Here is a 19,242-nt window from a genome sequence, read left to right on the forward strand (position 1 = left end):
GGATTATAAATCATGTTACTATAAAGACACATGCACACGTATGTTCATTGCGGCACTATTCACAGTAGCAAAGACTTGGAACCAACCCAAATGTCCATCAATGATAGACTGGATTAAGAAAATGTGGCACATGTACACCATGGAATACTATGAAGCCATAAAAAAGGATGAGTTCATGTCCTTTGTAGGGACATGGATGAAGCTGGAAACCATCATTCTCAGCAAACTATCGCAAGGACAAAAAACCAAACACCGCATGTTCCCACTCGTAGGTGGGAATTGAACAATGAGAACACATGGACACAGGAAGGGGAACATCACACACCAGGGCCTGTCGTGGGGTGGGGGGAAGGGGGAGGGATAGTATTAGGAGATACACCTAATGTAAATGACGAGTTAATGGGTGCAGCACACCAACATGGTACATGTATACCTATGTAACAAACCTGCACATTGTGCACATGTACCCTAGAACTTAAAGTATAATAAAAATAAATAAGTAAATAAATAAATAAAATGACACAGACTCTCTGTTCTTAGTCTCCTTAGCCTATCTCACATGTTTATTTGCAAGATTAATTAGAACACATAGACAAAAGCATCTAGTACAGTGCCTGGAACATGCTCATTACTTCATAAATATTAGTTTAATTATAATGTGTAGAAATAAGAGAGTATTCATTTTTTATCTTGCTATTCAAAATTTTACTGCTGGACTTGCTGGAAGGAAAGGGGTCAAACAGATAATAATAATAATAATAATAATAGCTGATTCAATAGAATTCTCAGCATGCATGCAAGGATTTAGTGTTACTTTAAGGATTCTGGTGCATAATTACACTATTCTTTCCCTTAAAATGGATCCAATTGTGAATTTTGTTAAAATAGAAAATCAACGTGAGAAGAAGAGTTTTCAAAAAAATAAATAAATAGGCATGCTCAGATGTGAAAATTACTGGATGACTCTATCCGCTGGCCTCATCAAGGATACATTAGCTGAAAGTGAAATGAGGATCGTGGCTTATGCCTGTAATCCCAGCACTTTGGGAGGCTGAGGCAGGCAGATCATGAGGTCAGGAAATCGAGACCATCCTGGCTAACATGGAGAGAGCCTGTCTTCAATTAAAATACAAAAAAATTAGCCAGGTGTGGTGGCACACACCTGTGGTCCTAGCTACTCAGGAGGCTGAGGCAAGAGAATCATTTGAACCCGGGAGGCAGAGGTTGCAGTGAGCCAAGATCATACCACTGCCCTCCAGCCTGGGCAACAAAGCAAGACTCCGTCTCAAAAAAAAAGAAAGAAAGTGAAATGAGCCCTTAAGTGCTAACAAATACATCAGGCACAAACTCTGGACTCCTCAAATGTTGACTCTGCCTCAGGGACAGGTATCCAAGGTTACTTCTCCAAAAGGGAGACAAAGACTCAAAAAGACTAATTTTTTCTCATGAATTCTCTATGCTAGTATCTATGATGGGTTAAGCATTCCACAGTCATTATCTTTCTGCATCCTCTCAAAATCTCAATAGTAGAGGTATCATTATTCCCCCATCTCATCCCATATTCTACGAGTTATATAAATAACATGCTCATAGATGTCATATAACTTACCAAAATCACACAGTCAGTGTGCTACAGACAATTCAGTTAACATATTGAGTACCTCTTGTGTGCCTGGCAATGTGTTAGGCACTGAGGCTACAACAGTGAACAAAACGTGTCTCTGCAAAAAAGATAGGCCAATGGCCATGCTCTAAAATCATCTCCTTTTATTAAGAGATGTTAATGTGACAAGTGTTAGGACTATGAAGAAAAAAATGTTAAAGGAAGAAGAGTGAAAGCAAAACCATAAGGCAGATAGAAAATGTGGTCAAAGGGTAGCCTTGTACCCCACCAAGTTCCATTCCCTGCATAGACCCAGCCCTAGACCCCTCCTGAAATTCATACTCAGTTCTGCACTTAATGGAGCATGCATTTCCATTGAGATGCAATATGTGATAGGATCTGGATGTGTGTCCCTCCAAATCTCATGCTGAAATGTGATTCCCAGTTTTGGAGGTGGGGCCTAGTGGAAAGTAGTAGATGATTGGGGCAGATCTCTCATGAATGACTTAGTGCCATCCCCTTGGTGATGAGTGAGTATTTGCTCAGTTAGTTCACATGAGATCTGGTTGTTTAAAAGAATCTGGGACCTCTCTCTCACTCTCTCTCTCTAGCTCCCTCTCTCATATGTCAGCTCCCTCTTTGCCTTCCATCATGACTGAAAGCTTCCTAAGACCTCACCAGAAGCAGAGCTGATGCTGCTGCCATGATTCCTGTACAGTCTGCAGAACCATGAACCAAAATAAACCTATTTTCCTTATAAATTACCCAGTCTCAGGCATTCCTTTATCACAATGCAAACTAACACAACATATAAATCAATAAATAAGCTAGATAGTTACAGAGTAAGGGCTAAGAAAAAATAAAACAGAGTAGTGGAACAGAGAGTAACTGGAAAGGGGGTACTTTAGGTACTGTGTTTCAGAAAAGCCTCCATGAAGATGTGGCATTTAAGCTGAAATCGGGAAGATGGGAAGTTCAAGGCAGATGCATGAGAACTCAAGGCAGAAAGAACTCAGCAGGCTGGGAAAATGAACCTACAGCAGAGGGAGCAAAGGAGAGTCTGACCTAAGAGGAGGCTGGAGTTAGGGAAGGGTCGGATCACACACAAAGTGGTAGGGCTATGGCACAGATTTCAAGGTCAGCAAGCTGGTGCCCATCTCACTCTCCAGCTGGCAATAGCATACTGTTATTCTCTAGATCACAGAGACTACTCACCAATAGCCCAGGCACTGGGGCAGAATCAAGTCCAGCACCATTATCTCATTGATTCCATCTGGAACTTGGTAGCTGGTTCCTTTTCACTTCAGTTCACAATTAGAAACTTCCTTGTCCCCATTTTCCCCTTTTATACCCTATGTGTACATTTATTTCACCATATCAGACTATAATACCATTTTATGGCAGACTCCACAAAAACTGTCACAGTGCTTTACACATAGTAGGTGTTCAACAAATGTTAGCTAAGTTGATTATCAAAAGCAGACATGGATCTAGCAGCTGGAAAGTTGGAATATTCAAAACTGTAGGCTGGTAGGAGTCAAGAAGTAAAGGACTCTCCTAGCTTAGAATGGGATATGGGGAAGGCGTGGTGGAAAAGGGACTCACTGGCATGCCTTCCCTGTTTCCTTCTTTGAATTGCTTCTGTCACTTATACTTACCCTTAAGCTTTGTGGAGGGAGATATGGACCTCAGAATGTGGCCTCTGGTCACCCAGCCTCATGTAAATGCACTATCGATTTTTCCAGAGACAGCAATTCAAAGAAAAGGAAAAATACATTTTTACTGTTATGAATAACGTAATACAACTTCATTTAACACTGTAACTGAATACTTACAATTTTTTTAAATTGTATATTTAGTATTGAAATATGGTGAGTCTATGTGGGAAGGGATAGAAAAGAGTAGCAGGAGAGTACTTAATGCCTAGAAAAAGACCTACGATGCAAAATAATAATCATCACAACTCTAATATTAATAATAGTAACAGTAGCTACCATATATTGAGCTACAGTGTCAAAGGGATTGAGCGCTTTATCATTTTCACCTCTGCTTACAAAATCGCCATGAGGATGATTACTCCATTTTGAAGGTAATGGGAAACTCAGGTTCATGGAGGCTGTCTCTTGCCTAAGGATTCATAGTGAAGGATGAGCAAGGTCAGGAATCACAGGTTCCTCTGGAGGACAGCACAGTGGTTAAGAGTATGGCCTTTGGAGTCAACAGAAGAGACATCCTGGGAAACATGCCTTCCCTAATCTTGTTGTGTTTCTTTTCTAAATTATGGAGGTGTTGAATTCCATCATCTCCACAGCCCTTTCTAGCTCAATGGTCCAAATTATCACAATCCAGCCCAAGGCAGGACCACACTACTGTGTCTTTCTTTCCTGTTCTGATCCTCCTACATCAGCTCCTGACTCCTCCTCCTAACCCTCTAGGCAGAATAAAGCCCAAAGGTAAATTCGAGGAGACAACTTATTCCTATATTCTATTACCGATAGGGAAGACTGAGAAAAGATGCACTCACTTGATGGCTCCAGCACTAACAGCTGTGCTTTCTAAGCCACCAAAAGGACTCTTGAAATAAAGAATTAATGGACGCCAGAACAAGCATCAGGCCTATTGGTGCCAATGGGGTTCTGCATGCATAATTTAGTGTTATACTGTCAACTATGAAATATCTTTGGGCAACAGCCTACATTTCCTTTGAACAACATGAATCTTCAGAAGAAATAGGAACAGGAGAAGGGAGAACAGTGTCAAAAGCACTATACGAAAGAAGATATCAAAAATGCATCTGAAGAGTTTGAATAAAATTGTCTTAAAAAATATAAAAGTGGGAAAAAGCAGTATTTCTAAATTAATATATTACCTCTTGAAGTATGTATGTGTAATGAACTAAATAAACACTATTTGTAGATCGGCAACTATAGTATTTCGTCTACAGACTTAGAAGTATATATGTTCAATTGAACCAAAACTTTTTTTAAAAAATCTTATTCTTTTTGGAGAAAGTGCAGGATCACCTAATACAAGATTGCCTTACATTGGGGCATATGAGGTAAAATAGCAGGTGCTAGCCTCAATCTTACTGCTTAGGTTACAAAACAGTTCTTGAATGCCTTCCTTACGTCAGGCATCAAGCTAGTCTCCGGAAATAGAAAAAGGTACAAAACACTCTAGCATAGTGATTTCCAACAAATGTTTGAGTAAAAGCATTGTCTTCCTTAACTTTGACTTTCATATACATATACAAGGCCTGCTTTTCCTTACGTTTCAGTAAGCATACGGTCTCTTTTGGCACCAGCTTAATGGTATGCTATGTATCTTTTATTTGCGCCAAGTCTTACTCAACTCTGTGTAGCATTGCATGACCCACTTAACTATAAATTGGAACAGATGTGACTTTACCCACATGAAGCCTCAGTTACAGCAAAAATCAGTTCACATATTATTATTAATCATTTGACAGCTCATTTCTGCTAGGGATGCTGGTTGAGATCCACTGCCTGGAAGTATTCAAATAGAAGAATGGACCCTGTCACTGTATGATTCAATGAAAACCTCTAAACCAAAGGTACTTCCTCCACTGGCCTGTCACAATGCCTGAGATTCACACCATGAACATGATTCCAGGATGTTAAAAACAAACAAGCCATTTAAAAAAAAAAAAAAAAGCATGTTATGCTTGCAAGTGCCATTTAGAAGGGAAAATACATTAGCCACCTGAGAATAAGTTATTCTAAACAGCATGTAGTCAACAAGCTAAGAGAAAAGGTTCTGCAAGAATGTGACCCAGGATGCTGCTGAGTGAGTTAGAATTGAGGAAATAATATAAAAAAAAAGATTATATTTTCTCAAGAAAAGAGGGCCCTGCCCTGGAGACAATAAGCATCTCAGAACAGTGTAAAGAATAAATAGAGCATGGCCAAAGGAGAGATGAGCAGAGCCTGAATTGGCACTCTGCTTACTGCATAGTTTTGTCAAGAAATGCCTAAGCTAGATGAATATACAGGATTCTGTTTCCAAATCATTTTTCCCCAGCTATAATTGAATATCTCTGAGTCCAATGCAGGCACTTGTCTAGATCAATAGCCCACTGTGAACAGATCTTGACAGCTGCTGTTTTTCACCCTAACAAGATGCTGGTGAACTCTCAAGCAGAGACCATGGACCAACCATTCCTAGCTATCAGCCATCCGTTCTTTGGCAACAAGTAATGAAATCATAGAGAAAACCAGAGAGACATGAGATCAAAGGAGCAAAATGATTGACTAAGACTGGATTCGCATATGAGAAAAACTGTCTCCCAAATCTTATTGTGGAAGCTCACTTTGGCCAAATGCATTGCTTTACTGATCCACTCCATTTCTTGGCTTCTCTCCCACATCCTTAAGTCTCCTGTTCAGTACTTGCTGGATTACAGTGTAGGGAGAAAGAAAAGGGCAATGCTCTTTGGTAAGCAGCTATTTTGTCTTTGTTATAGCTTGAATGCCCCCTTCAAAACTCATGTTGAAACTTCAACCTCAATGTGGCAGTATTGAGAGGTAGGGCTGTGAAGAGGCTATTGGATCATGAGGGCTTTGTCCTCATTCATGGATTAATGGGTTAATGGATTAATGGGTTGTCATAGGAGGGGAATTGGTGGCTTTATGAGAAGAGGAAGAGAAATCTGAGCTAGCATGTGAACAGGCTTGGCCCCATTGTCTGTAATTCTCTGAGCCACCTTGGGACTCTACAGAGAGTCACCACCAGCAAAAAGGCTCTTACCAGATGTGGCCCCTCACCCTTTGACTTCTCAGCCTCCATAACTTAAGAAATAAATTTCCTTTTCTTTATAAATTACCCAGTTTCAGGTATTCTGTGATAAGCAACAGAAGACAGACCAAGACAGTCTTCAAACCAGAAGTACAGATTCTACACCTGTAATCGACAGTGAAAATATAATGGCTTCTCATTCTTTTTTATGTTTTCTAAATTATTATTATTCACAGAATACTCATTGAATGGCTTCTGATTCTCATGGAATTTCAGAAATGGTCTTCAAAAGAAATGAGAGAATCAGTGAATTTATAGATATGTGACATGCTGAGGGAAGTGCAGTGTATGAAGAAGCCATGGATCATTTTCTCAAAGAGTTACCTTCTAGCTAGAGAACCAAGATGCAAGAATGACAAATGTGCAGCACACAGGCCTCTTCTCACCTCACCTGCCCCATGACAGACATTACTGTCGATCATGGTGTCCTTTCCTACTAAGCTCACGTGCAACCTCAAATTCCTTTCCAGCATAGCACTTCAATAGATGCTATCCATCTTTCAAAGTTACAACATGATTTGAGATATATTTGCCATCTCTAGTCACAATTGAAGAGAAACAATAACTGCATATTACCACCAGATATTCATGTAAAAAGCCCAGTTTTGTGGTACAAGCGGTAAGACAGCAGGAATTCAGAGGGAAGCTTCACGGAGGAAGGGACTTATACTGGCTGTGGACATCCATGTAGAATTTAAAAGTGAAATAGTGAATTTGGTAGTGAAACAACTACTTTAAAAAAGTATTTGTTTATACACCCCCTAAAATAATCTAACGTGTCTCCATTAATAAGTCTTTATTAATATGTGCCACACCAGCATTAGTGATTAGGAGGATGGGTCTTGAAAGCAAAGTAGATCTGAATCCTAACCCCAACTTCATCACTGAATGTCTGGGAGACCTTGGGCCAGTTAACCAGCATCTCTAAATGTCCTCATTTGTAAAATTGGCAAGTAACAGAACCCAATGCATAGTGTTATTCCGAGGATTAATTGAAGAGATTCCTATAATGTGCTCAGCAGTGCACCCATTATCATTATTTTTAGAGATTTTAGGTCATTCTATTTTATCCTGGCTAGGGACATCTGTTCCTCAAGGCATTTTCTATACCAGAATATATCAAGGTAGAATGAAACGACAATGGTCTAGAAATTAGATAGATGTGTCATTAAATCCAGGCCTCAACATTTGCTAGATGTGCAGGCTGCGTAAGTTACTTCTGTAAACTCTACTACTTCATTTGTAAAATGAAGGAAATATTGAAGAATGTAAATAAGTCATAAAGAGGAAGTGCTGGTAAATTGTTGTTCCTTGGTAGATGGTAATTCTTTTTATATACATTATTGTGTCCAGATTTCCTTCTCTGAATTTTTGAAAACAGATATTGACAGGCTTTTGAAATTTGAAATCCTCAGTTGTTTCTCTGCTTTAGATCTACTTTTATTTGTTGTAAAACCTTGGATTCTAAAAAATAATTCTCCTTTCCATTTGAGCAAGCAAGAACAAGACTATGCTAAGAAGCAGAATGAAGAAGGCCATCAGAACCTTAGCACCCAAGAACTAGGTTTCTTTCTTCCTGGCTCCTGTGCCCTCCAAATGAGGAATTTCTCTTCTTGAATTGAAATGCAAATTGTATATGACTCTAAAGATCCTTTATGTGACAGATCTGAGAAGAACAGCTCTTCTCTGCTATCTGTGGGGTGGGCCACTTCTCTTAACTCTGAAGTTCCTGCTTTTTTTAATCTAACTCTTTGAGCCAGCAAAGGAATGCACCCCCCGCCCCACTGCCCAACATTGTCCTTTCTCCAGTGAAAGCTCTCACTGTAGCCTTTAACCCAATGGGCTTCAAGGTGGCTCTGGCAAAACCACTTTGACAAGTGGATAGAGTAGCTCTGTCTCCATTTATACCTTTTCCTTTCAGTGTAGCACTCCCTCTCCAGCAGTAACTCCAGCACGGCTTTGCTGAAGTGGACTCCTGCTACAAGGAATGGTCCTGAGATCCATATCTTATTTCACAGCAGCTGCCAAGGAGCTGTCAGAAGGTGGTTCTTATGGCCACAGGTCAGATTTAAAGCTGTGACCTCAAGGAAATGCACATGCTTCCTATCCCATTAAAAGTAGCTTGAGCTAGACACTGGCCCCCATGGAGTCCATCAACTTTGTTTTGGTTGCTGGATTAGGGCTGTTGCTTGCATTGAGAGAAGAAGGAAAGTTGCAGTCTCTCTTAGAGACTGAGATTTCACCCAAAATATTTTTTTTCTGCTCAGCAAACACTCACCTATTTACTTCTACAAGTTAAAAAAAGAAGAGTTTTAACTCTACAATACAACCTAAGAATCTAAAGCAAGAGTCAACGCAAGAGAGTTTCAGTCCCATTACGGCATCCATATCAACTACTTACTGAATGGTCTGGAAGAGCAGGTAGATTTCAATGTGAGCAGCAGAATTGACAAATCATTGGCAATCGCTGTCTGGAACACTGTGCTGAGAATGCTACATTGGAAAGGGGGTGGTCAATTAGCAGTCTGCTTTAGATCCAGAATTGGGAAAAGACAGCAATCATGCCATATATTTACTGACTTTACTCAATGCCATAGCCTCTAAGTCAACTTTTCTGCTTACACGTCTCCATACTTCAACCCATTCCCCATTCTGCCACCATAGTCAGTAATTTAACACTCACATCTAATCACATCATTTCTCCTATGGCTCACATTGCTCTTATGGGTATGTTCCCTAGCATGGTATATAATGCCTAGTATGATGTACAATGTATAACTGGGCTCTAGCCCATCTCTCCAGCCATTCCTCTTATCACTCCCCACCACAACACTATGTCCTGGTCATCCCAAATTTCTCATATTCCCTAAAATGTTGATTCTTTTTGCACATACTGTTCTTCTCTGAAGTGGCTTTCCCTACCTTACTCCACTTGTGAAATTCTATACATCCTTCAAAGCTCAATTCAAACGGCACTCCTTAGTCTCTCCATCCTGGATGCCAGGACTTTTTGTTCATACGACTATTATGGCACTTTTTATATCATAGTCATATTAATGAGAAACTTTTTTTGTAAGTGATAGAAACCAATTCAAACTGCCTTAAGAAAAAATAGCAAACTTGGTTGTTTTTTTTTTTTAAAAAAAAAAAAAAAAAAAAGAAAGTACTATTTATTCTCTTATGTTAACAAAAAGTTTGGAGATAGAGTCTTCAGACATAACTGGATCAAGATGCTCAAATTGTGTCTTCACAGCTGGCTCCTTCCTCTCCAGGTATTTCTCTCCTTTATGTTGACTTAATTCTAAATGGTTGGTTTCTACTTGGAGAACACTCCAGCTTCAGGTCTGCGAAAAGAGATTTCTTTCCTAATTGTTTCAATAGAAGGTCCAGATGTGAATCTTATTTGTCTGTCTTGGATTATTTGCCCATCCTTGAAACCATCACTGTGACCAAGACAAGTGAATTTTCTGATTCTCAAGATATGAGTCAGCTTCCACCTCTGAAGCAGGAAGGGTAAATCAACTACTCCACCCAAGCCATACAGAGCTACAATGGGAAAGACTAGTTTGACCAAAGGAAGACTGGGAGTGTTCTTTTTCAGAAAAGTGAGGCATCTATTCCAGACAGGTAAAATATAACAACTGTACATACACACAAAATGGTGAGTTTTTAGTTTATATGCGTCTTTTCCCCACCAAACTGAGCCCATCTCACTCATTCATAGTACCCTGTGGCACGGCGCTCAAGGACAATATAAGGACAAGCACTTTTCCTTAGCTTTTTGGGAATGTGTAGTAGCTCCATTTAGTCCCTTGAGAACATGGTTATTAATTATCTGTGTTTACTGAATATTTCCTCATTCTGTGAAGCAATTTATGAGTCTTGGTGCAGCTTGCAGAGACAAGCATTTCTCGAGTCCTTGCTTGACAAGCACGGAAGGAAATTTATGTGTTGTACTGTGATATGTGTTATGTTTACTTGCTAATGAAATTTACCCCAGTTTTTGTGTTTATTTATAGTACACCAATTCAGAACTGATGCAGTCATTAGAGAATGGCTTATACGTGACCAATTTAAGATATTTAAAACCTCTTATTGTAGTGACAAAAGATAAGGGAGTTAAAATGAATAAGGAAAAAGAAGTTTTTGTTACTGGCAAAAGACAAAACAGGGAATGAGAGGTCTCTAGTGAATACAGATATATTTGCATTTTATCTGAACATTTATTTGAAATCATATTTGATTTTTAAGTCTCAATATGCAGAGAAAAATCCTAGTCACTCATGGCTAATCCAGAAAAGTCTAAGAAGATTGTATGACTATTAGCCTTTGAGTGGGTTATAATACCTTTAGTAGGTTTTTTTTCCTCTGTAACTCCCCAAAGTCTCCCATTCTGTACTTGATACAGTAGGAAACACACTGGCTTTAAAGTTTTAAAGACCTGCATTCAAGTTTCTGCCTGCAATATTCTGGCTCTATTATCAAAATACACAGTTGTATATTTTGATCACCAAGGAAAGGAAACCAAGACAAATTCAAATGCATTGTTCTATGTGCTTTATATATATTTACTCACTTAATCCTTAATACAAGTTTTTGATGCAGGTACTTCCCATTATACAGGTGAAGACACTGAGGCACAAGGCAGTTAAGTAACTTGCCTAGATTGCACGCTCAGTGAGTGACAGAGTCATCAATTTGACACAGGCAGTTGATACTGCAGTTCACGCTTTTGACCATGCAGTATGCTGCTATTTACTATGTTGAATGGCTTCTCCAGTATGGCTTGGGAGTAAGACAGGTCTAGGATCAAACTCCATCTCTACTACCTGCTAACCAGTCACTTAGGCAAGTTATTTCAACTCTCTAATCCTAGGTCTACATCTGTTAAATGACGATAATAATATCAATACAAACCCACTAGCACCACACCTTGCACACAAATGTTAGCTTTCTTCCTGCAGACACACACGCCAATTGTAGACCGGCTTAGTGTCTAACCTCAGCCACTGAGTGTATGTGGCTTTAGTAGAATATTCAAAAGAAAGCACAATTCTAGAAGTCACCCAGTGAGTTCGGGTAGAGACAAAAAGAAAAAAACAAGTATTTCAGGCTTGATGCGCAAAAGCAAGTTTTGGCTTTGAATCATCCAATTCATTTTGGGAGTGTCAACCTAACTTGTGAAATGTTGTCAGCGGTCCAAAAGTCACATTAGAATTTCAGGAAAGAAGAACTAGGCTATTGATCTGCACATTCAAGAAATATCAAAGATTTAGTGTTCCCCTGTGACAGAATAAGTGAATGTGTACTGCCAAAACAATCCCTACACAGTGGTGTCATATGTATGAAATCCTTCAACAAAAGACAGGGAGGCCACAGCCAAAGAGAAGATTCTGTCTCCAGTAACCACCCAGCTGGTGTTTTCTGACAACCTAATGACCAAATTGAATCATCTGCATAACGAATCTAATTGATTATATTGAAATGGATTATGAAGGTGGTTAAAAAAAAAAAAGATATCCAGGCAGTCTAGGGGTACATTTGCATGTCCCTATAGATACCCAATATAAATCTAGATTTTAAAAAAAAGGCAGTATAGCTGTTTATTTGCTTCCAAACAGTTGGCTAGTATATGACCTGCAGACACATAGCCATATGTAATCACAGTCCATCCTTACTGATATAAAATATGAGAAGGAATTATTATTCATCTCCATAGCAACAATTTATTGAACAACTCTTTGTTGGGCACTGGGCTAAGCACATAAGGTATATTATATAATATAATCCTCACAACCCTATTTCAATGGAACATGTATAACTATTACCTACATTACAGATAAGGAAAGTGGCTCAAAGACTGTAATCAGCTTTCTCAGGTCCACACAGCTGGTTTATTGGTTTCAATACTTTCATCTGCAAATCAGAAAAACCTAAGTTCAAACTAAAGACTTTATTATCCCATGTAACAGGAAGGATATTAGAGGCAGAGTGAGCCCTGGAGATGATTGATTTGCTTGACTAATAGCTTAATTGTCCTGTTAAGGTCAGGTCCAAAGTTCTTTTCTATTTCTCAGCTCCCCCTTTCACAGGCTGCAGCAGTTTCATATCTAGAGTCACTTCCTGTGGATTTCTTTTATGAGACAGAAACTTTCCTCAGACACACATCCCCGTGCTCCCCAGCTTCCCTTCATGTCTTCTGGACTCAGAATATGTCACATAGCCATTCCTAAGCCAATTACTTAGGAAAAGATATAGAATTATCGTTAAACTAATTGGGCCACATGGAGGCAGTATGATGCTCAAAAAATACTGGTTTCAGATTATTGGATAGGAAACAATATTGGATGGGAAAACAAATAGCAGATTGGCTCTTTGTTTTCCTCTGGTTGTTGGCTATAAATGAACAGTAATAGTCATTGCAATCAAGATATCAATAAAAAGCAAACACAGTTGTGTCCAAAGTAGGTGTTCTTAATTAGTGAATTCTACCATATGGTTGGTTTATATTCCACTGTCCAGATAAACCAGGGGTCTTTATCCCAGTGCTATCAACCCAGAGACACTGCAAAACTCCTGTTAACTGGTCATCTTGGGAGGCGATCAGTGCTTCTAGACATAGATCCAACTGTGTTAGCCTTCAAACTGAACTATTTGCTTCTGTTCTTGCCACCTTCCAGTCTGTTTCTCATCATGGCTCAAGGGATCTGATTCAAATTTAAACCAAGTCATGCCATTTTATGTTTAAAATCCTCAGCAGATATCTATAGTTATTGGGATAATGGCCAACACCTTGAATGTGGCCCACAACCATGCATGTTTGCCTCCTGCCTATCTCTCCAGTAGCCTCTCTCTACGCTCTGGCAACATTGGCTTCTTTCACACCATCCTCTCATGATTTTCACATGCTAGTCACTTTCTTGGGAATTCTTCTCCTACTGTCTTTACCAAATCGACTCATTCTTCTGATCTGGGATAAACCATCTCTTCCTCAGAGAAGTCTTTCCTGACCCTTGATAATATCAAATCCCCATCTTAGAGCCTCTTATAGCACTACGTTCACCTGCAGCAAACTTACTAAATTCAGCGTGAACTATTATGCTCACTTACCAGTTTCATTTTCTATTTATTTGAGAGGTAAATTGATTAATCATATGTGTTCATTAGTCTATAAGCCCACTGTCTTTGTCCATTTTGTGTCACTATAAAGAAATATCCGAGGGTGGGTAATTTATAAACAAAAGAGGTTTATTTGGCTTGCACTTCTGCCAGCTGTCCAAGAAACATGGCATTAGCATCTGCTTCTGGTGAGGGCCTTAGGAAACTTCCACTCACAGCAGAAGGCAAAGAGAGAGCAGGTGTGTCACGTGGCAAGAAAGGGAACAAGACAGCGAGGGGAGGACAGTGCCAGGCTCTTTTTAACAGTCAGATTTCACAGAGACAAAGAGTGAGAACTCACCCAATCTTATGAGAATGGCACCAAATCATTCATGAGGGATCCATCCCCATGACACAAACACCTCCCCACTTGGCCCCACCTTTAACATTGGGGATTAAATTTCCACATGAGATTTGGAAGGCTCAAACATCAAACCATATCACCCATGAAGGCAGAGATAGATTCTGTGTTTGCTCATTTGTATCCCTGGTTTTTAGCACATTGCCTGGCACACAGTGAGTGCTCAAGACATACTAGTTAAACTAAAAATAAACTAGAGAACCTAACAGTCCCACTCTCTATTGCCTTAGCCTCTTCACTACTGTAATTCATCTCCATTCATTCTCCCTCTCCACCTCCACCTAAGCAGATTCACATCTTGACCCCAACCTCCTCACTCCCAATCTCTCTCTGTCTTTTTTGGCTCTGAAAACTCTAAGGAGTTGGACTCACCTCCAGGATCTTTATAACTGATGCATAGTGTAGCCTGATCTCAGTAGCTGGATCCAGAAAACAACTAAAATGTTCTCTTCTTAAAATGTATTGTAAATAATGAATAAGCAAACAAGTAAATAAATTAGCAGTACAGTGTATGATTAAAAGCCCAAGCTTTGCAACTTACAACAGTGAGAGATCTTAATATACTAAATATATACCCAGGTTAGCTACATAACCTCTCTGAGCATCAATTGTTTCAGCATAAAATGGGGATAATGATATTGATTTCACAAGATTTTCATAGGTATTCAATAAGCTAATGTATGCAAACATTTAGCCCAGAAATGGGAGCTATTATTAACAAACCAAATTTCATATAATGACAAAAATGTTCCTCTCAGAAAATTTGTCTTTATAAAGAGCCAAACTCTTTAATAAAATGATGGAATGAATTAACGAAAAGGGGGTTAAAAACTATCGCTATACAGATTTCAGGCAATGGATATAGTTAATATAAATTATTCACAAGGCAAAGCGCTTGACTTTTTGAACCCAGTTAGTCCATGCTGTGCTCAGAATCCCAACAAAACTTTTAGGTCCAATAGAGTACTGAAATCCTGGTCAATTGTTCTGTTTCCCAAAGTCCAGTCCTAGATTAGATTCTCTGAATTAAAAATTTTTCTGTATTAATTAACTCACTCCCTTCTGCTCTGTTAAACTTGGTATTATTCTGCCACTTAGTTTTGACAACAAAGAGCAGTTGTCAACAGCAGTTTTGGATGTTTGCATATTCTAGTTGTCTTCTCTGTCACTTTAGCTGTATGTCAAAAGAAAAGGCAAGAAGAATGTTTTCCAGCAGCTGTGGCAGAGTCTATGGCATATAAACCATTCACCAGCATTCGACACCGACAGCAGACATCATTAATCAATTAGAATGTTCTTTCCCACTAAAACCCACATGGGGTTTCTTATTCCTTTTTAATGCCAACCTACAGAAGCTGCACCACTTAATTAGAGTTGATATGTAAGATATAACCTATTCTCCATGCTGGACTTAGGAAAATGTTCTATAAGAAACCAGAAATCTAGTTATCATACCAAGAAACGCAAGTGTAACCTTATAAAGGTATCACCCATGAGGACTAGCTTTGGAATGTTATCGCAATCAAAGAACTACAGCACAGAAATAAAAAAGAACTGCAATCCAGAAACAAAAAATTATAATAATGGTAAAATTGCCCAAGTGCTTTACTTTATTTTCAAATGCCTTGAATGGAATACCAATGAGCTCGGACATACTCTATTTTAAATTTTCACTTTTCTTTCTTCTCCACTTCCTTCACGCACTTCTTCCATGGCTCACTTGTCAAAATCCTCAAAATATTTGTCACCAAGCCCTATAACATCCCCTCTTGCCCTTGTTCTGCTCCGAATTTTCTCTAAATTTGTATCACTGAAGCACAAAAAGCTAGTCTGGAATGATATAGAAGGGGAAAATACTGAAAAGGGTCATATCAGCATCATCTTTCACAGCAGGGTTAAAGAGAGGATTCAGAATTCTCACACATTAGAAATTTTTGGATAGACCTAGGCTGTAATTTGGGGGCCATTACTTCACCCTTCCTCCATCTTGGGAATCAACAGTCCCCATTACCAGTGCTGGCATTCGCAAAAAGGATCCCAAAAAGCCAAATCTAAGTGCAGCTTTGACATAAGGAATGGCTTTTTTGAAGCTAATGCTCAGAATTCCCCATGGAGCTTGTGGAAAAAAAAAACAGCCACTTCAAATGATGAGAGCCTATTTCCTCCTGTATAGCCACCTTCTGTCTCTCTCATCTCTTCATCATGTAACAGAAAATGTGAAATGAGAGGAGACTGCTAAGAAGGAAACAGCCTTGATTTCATTCATTAAAAGAACCAAAAATTAGAAACAAGTAACAACTTCATTGGCTTCTACCTCATCTCAAAACATAAAGGCCCTGAGCAATAAAAGATCCAATAAAAACACAAAAAAGGACTGATAGAAAATGCAACCCATCACCATCAATTCCCTAACTTTAAAGGAATCTTGATCTTTCCACTGAATGCAGAATTTTTCTTCTAGCTTTGAGTCATATAAATTTTCCTTGGTGACATCCAATTTTATTTGAATTCTAAAACTTTTAGAATATGTACCTTACACAGCTATGAAACCCAGGATAGCACAGCTTTCCCTAGGGCCCTCTGTAGTTCAGGACAACCAAGCACCTATGTTCTGATTCTATGAGGGATGAATAAGACAAAAGTCTGGAGGAAATAGAGTGCCAGAAAAGCTCACAGAAGGTCAGAAGCAAGTCTTTAGAAGAGAGAGAACCATCTGAGTCAGAGATTCTGAAGTCCACCAGGCCTACTTAGAAAAGACATATATTCAAATCAGCAAAGTTCTCAATATGCCTCTTCCAACCTAGGGTTGAAGGCAGCCAACCAAAAGCCCCTATGGCTACACTCCAGCACCTCAGGAGATGGCTTTTAGATATTAACTGCAGCAAAATGATATCACATCAGCATCAAATTACATTAGATGCTCTGAGAGAGAGGAGGGAAGGGAAAGAAGGGATTGCTGGCCAACTTCAATAAGTGTATGGAAGTATCAGACACTATCCAAAACAGATAAATGTTTTGTATAAAGGTATAATAAGGGTAACCATTAGACAGAGCATCCGGATCTTCCTAAATGCTGATATATCAAGAAGAAAAAGGAAAGAAAAGAAAAAGAAAAAAAGAAAGCAATAAAATAAACCCATAGTGAAACATTATTAATGTACACACACCACACATCACATAAAATAAAACAACATAACACAACTGAGATCGAAGCTCTCAATCATATCAATAAATATAAATGGGCATAACAAATCTATAAAAAACGTTTAGATTTGCTAGCAAACCAAAATTCAACACATCTGAGAGACATATGCAAAACAAACAAATTATGAAAGATTAAAAGTAAAAAATGGATCTATAAATAAGCAAAATCCAATACAAAGGCATCATTGGAAGGGGAAAAGCCTGTTTACAAGGACAATGACTATTATTATTATTACAGTAATAATAACACCTAAGTAAAATCCACATGAGAAAAAGTATAAAATATTTCTGAAAAACACAGAAGCAGACTTGAACAAATAAGAAGGCTTTCTTTCCATATTCTAGGCAAGGATGTATCAACATCATAAAGTTGGCAGTGCACACAAAGTTAACTTTCATACTTAGTGAGTGCCAATAAAATGTCGTCAGGTTTTTATTTTCCTAAATATAAAGTTGATCATACCATTAATTTGGAAAAACACCAAAAAATATAAGAAATAGGAGGGGGAATCCTAGCCCTGCTTGGTATTAAGATGGTTTTTCAAATCTATAAAACTTTTAAAATGTGGGTTTGGTATTTTTTAATTATACTTTAAGTTCTAGGGTACATGTGCACAACGTGCAGGTTTGTTACATATGTATACATGTGCCATGTTGGTGTGCTGCACCCATTAACTTGTCATTTACATCAGGTATATCCTAATGTTATCCCTCCCCCTCCCTCCACCCCATGACAGGCCCCGGTGTGTGATGTTCCCCACCGTGTGTCCAAGTGTAAAATGTGGTATTGGTATTTGAACAGACAGAAGGACAAATGGAACAAACAGAAAATCCAGAAATAGATCTGATCACATATGAAAATTTAGCATTTAATAACTGAAATGTGTAAAATTAATATTTTTTATTAATTCAGATTCAGCATCTGAAATTAGCTGGGAAAAGATGAATGTTTTAATAAGTGGTATTGAGAAAACCTGGTAAGTCATATGGAAAATGATAAAACTGGATCTATTCCTCACTCCATATACCAATATAAATTCCAAATGTGTCAGATTTAAATGTAAGACTATGGCCAGGCACAGTGGTTCATGCCTGTAATCCCATAACTTTGGGAGGCAGATGCAGGCAGATCGCTTGAGGCTAGGAATTTGAGACCAAAAGCCTGGCCAACATACTGAAACCCTGTCTCTACTAAAAATACACAAATTAGGCAGGTGTGGTGGTGCACACCGGTAGTCCCAGCTGAAGCAGGAGGATCACTTGAACCCAGGAGGTGAGGGTTTCAGTAAACCATGATTTCACCACTGCACTCCAGCCTGGACAATAGAGTGAGATTCAGTATCAAAAAAAAAAAAAAAAAAAGATACAATAAATGTCAGACTACCACTATATCAATACTATTAAAAAATGTTTGAACTTGGGAGTAGGAAACATTTTCCTATGACTCAAAATCTAGATGCAATAAGAGAAAAGTTAGATAAACTTGACATACAAATTAAAATTATAAAAACTATACAGCAAAAAATTCTTAATTTAAAATTTTTTAAACCCAGAGAAAAACACTTGCCACTTTTTGCAGGAATAATGAGTTAATAGTATAAAAATAGAGGAAAAAAATAAATCAATTAATTATAGTAAACTGGGCAAGAGCTATAAAGAGATATTTCACCAAAAAGTAAAGTAAATGGCTCTTAGTCTATATGAAAAGAGACTTAATATTACTAATAATAAAATAAATGCAAATTAAGATTATATATGCTATTCACTCAGAATGACAAAAAATCTAAAAGTTCAATAATCCACTCTTTTGGCAAGGTTGGAGGAAACATTCTTATACATCGCTGGTACAAAACAGAACAAACCCATTGAGAAGAGATTGACACTATCTAGCAAAACTAATAAGAATTTGCCCTTTGACTCAGTAATCTCACTTCTAGGAGTCCATCCCAATGGCAAAAATGAAAAAGATGTATGCAGAAAATTATCTGTTACAGCACAATTGATTACAGTAAAAGTCTGCAAACACACCAAATAGCTATCAATAGAGAACTGGTTTAGTGGTCTGCAAACCACAGTGCACAGGCCAAATCTCCAGGCCTGT

The 19,242-nt window shown here is 38.5% G+C and overlaps 1 long non-coding RNA gene across 2 annotated transcripts in view; it reads right to left on the bottom strand.

Annotated features, from left to right (window-relative positions):
* Window positions 1-3,259: 3,259 nt before the first annotated feature.
* LOC129059563 (uncharacterized) overlaps window positions 3,260-19,242 on the bottom strand; it is a 65,537-nt gene continuing 49,554 nt past the window's right edge. Inside the window, exon 3 of one of the 2 annotated variants that reach the window (XR_008525538.2) lies at window positions 3,260-3,332. This is a non-coding gene — a long non-coding RNA (uncharacterized LOC129059563). Of the gene's footprint in view, window positions 3,333-8,752; window positions 8,912-19,242 lie in introns of those variants that run through there. The other variant, XR_008525537.1, reaches the window with a different exon arrangement.

The sequence above is a fragment of the Pongo abelii genome, chromosome 4 (assembly GCF_028885655.2).
Source record: "Pongo abelii isolate AG06213 chromosome 4, NHGRI_mPonAbe1-v2.0_pri, whole genome shotgun sequence".
Classification (NCBI taxonomy): Eukaryota; Metazoa; Chordata; class Mammalia; order Primates; family Hominidae; genus Pongo; species Pongo abelii.